The sequence below is a fragment of the Palaemon carinicauda genome, chromosome 17 (assembly GCF_036898095.1).
Source record: "Palaemon carinicauda isolate YSFRI2023 chromosome 17, ASM3689809v2, whole genome shotgun sequence".
NCBI lineage: Eukaryota > Metazoa > Arthropoda > Malacostraca > Decapoda > Palaemonidae > Palaemon > Palaemon carinicauda.
Window position 1 is genome coordinate 104,336,104 of NC_090741.1, and position 2,500 is coordinate 104,338,603.

The 2,500-nt window shown below is 31.5% G+C and overlaps 1 protein-coding gene across 1 annotated transcript in view; it reads right to left on the reverse strand.

Annotated features, from left to right (window-relative positions):
- Positions 1–2,500, reverse strand: part of LOC137656498 (furin-like protease 1, isoforms 1/1-X/2) — a 117,547-nt gene that overhangs the window by 20,086 nt on the left and 94,961 nt on the right. The gene's annotated exons all lie outside the window — the stretch shown is intronic.

The window sequence follows — 2,500 nt, forward strand, 5'->3', positions numbered from 1 at the left end:
TAATATTGAGTTAAAGTTAAATTTAATTTTCAATATTTGTACAATACAATGCAATATAATTTTACTCAAGCAAGCAAAACACTACATATCAATTATTAATAACCAAACAAAAAATAAAACCACTTGTGATGATTTTTGCAAACTAATTTCCACCAATACTGTATTAATGAATTAAAACCATTATTAGTGAAGAATTCTGAACTTTCATTAAATGAGGGTTGGTAAAGTTAAGCAAGTGCTTATTGTACTCTAATAATTAGTTTTTTTAATTACACCAGTGATCCTTCAGCTTTTAGACTTTCTCAAGTTTTTTAAGAGATTCGCTACAGCATTCAAAATAAACTAATTACTTGGAAGAAATTCCCTCAACAAACAAGGCCAATTATAAAAAATATATGTATAATACTATGCTATACCGATATAAAAAAAACATCTCTCCAAAGCAAAGTCCAAATGTGTGTTCACACACCAGAAATAAGATATTAAGCATACAGTACTTGCTAGGCTTCCCCATGCTGACCTGCTACAATCTTGTCCAGGATTGGTACAGTTTATTAAGAAAATAACCTCCAAACAAGTTAAACTAATTGTCTTCTGGACAGAGACTAAACATTGGGAAGGGACAAATTTCTTTTTCAGGAACATTGTGTTATTACTTGAAATGTAAGATAAAAAAATAACTAAGACTCAAATATATTTACAGAATGCAAAGTTTGAGGTTTCGATTTCATAAGTACTTGCTTAGCTTGGGATATGTCATGTGTTGTTAGCCATGCTCTTATGTTACCAGTGAACCAAGATGCCAATAAGGTTAGATACTCTAAGAAGTTTAAGCTTTAAGTGTGAATAATGCAGGTAACACTTGAAAATAGATATAAGAAAATCTAAATTTTTTATAAAAATACCTTTGAAAGGGAATAATAACTATTGCTAAAACACAATTTCTAAGGCCTACATTTTTAGTACTACTAGCACAAGGCACAAAACAATACAGTAATGTGAAGATTCATAGGGAAATTAGTGTTGGTAATATATCTACTGAATTTTACATCACAATGTTCCCTGCATCATTAGATATGGTAGATTAATATTTTTTATTTTTTCAATTTAGGAGGTAAAAAAAAACTAAAACCAAATTGATATCTCTTAATAAAAAACCAATCATTTATTACATCAGGTTAATTCAGGGTCTTCACAAATTCCAGACGGCACACTGTTCCTGAATAATTGTCATGAGAATTGTCTAATAGCTAACAGTATCATGCACATGCACCCTTGAACTTTAACTTAATTAATGAAAGTAGTTCAAGAACCCTATTACTACAGACAGAAATTAGCATGGTTGGGAGGAGGGACAATTGTAACTAATGGATTTATGAATAAAATTCTAGTAATCTAAATAGAAAAAAAAAATAAGAAAAAAATTACTGTACCAACCAATATATTTCCTGATTTGAAATTATGAAGGGAGGATTGAGCAACTAAAGAGCTTTGAATTAGCTGTAATAGAAAGACAAAACTCTATGGGAAAGTGTCTTATATGTAGTACGGGATCATACTCCTCAGTGACAATGGACAATAAATCCTGACAGCTCCAAATTTTATGGCTGTCTGGTATGAGGGGATAACCAAATGAAAAAGCAAAGATCAGCTAACCTAAAGTTGAAATAGGTCATATAGAGTCCAAAAGATGCAACAGCCAGTCTCTGACAAACTCAAGTCATATTCCCAATGTGTGGATTATCAAAACAATCTATACAAAACTGTTCAAGCAATAATAGAAAAGAATAAGAGGCCAATGGTGCAAGACCACCAGATAGTGGTCGTTACCTTGTTAAGCAAAAATAACCATACCCGAGAAATTATAAAAATAATCTTGATGAATAAAATGGTGATACACTTAAGCATTTACAGCTAGCAAATAAAATCCCTTATACCACCAACCAAGGCAGCTATCTAGTCTAGAGCTGCTAAGATCTACCTATTAGGGGGAGACACAGCATTAATGCAAAACTTTTTTGACAATCACTTGATAGAATTTAAGATACTCTTAGAAAATATGAAAATCTTCACTTAAATGAGCAGCATTGGATTTTACAGAGAATAGTTTACATGCAATAATTGGAAGGACCAAATAAAGCTAAGATAAGCTAAGATTTGCCAAGAGTTCAGAGTGAGGTTTACAGTCAGTCAGGTAGATATGTGACAAGAGATTCTTACCTAACTTGGACTCAAAAAATGAAGGGAGACATGCATTATACTGCCAACTAGCTGCTAGAATGCAGTCTTATTTTCTATTCATGAAAGAAGTGTCTTGGATTTGTGAAGACCACAAAATAGGAAAATGTAAAGAATTGGTTTATATATATAATCTTTTCATATTACCCAAAACAGGAACTACTGGACATTAAACTAGTTTAAGATTGCTTAAAAATTAGGCACATGTTAACATATATATGCACTGGCTATCCTTGAACTTTACTGTATATTTACTACAACT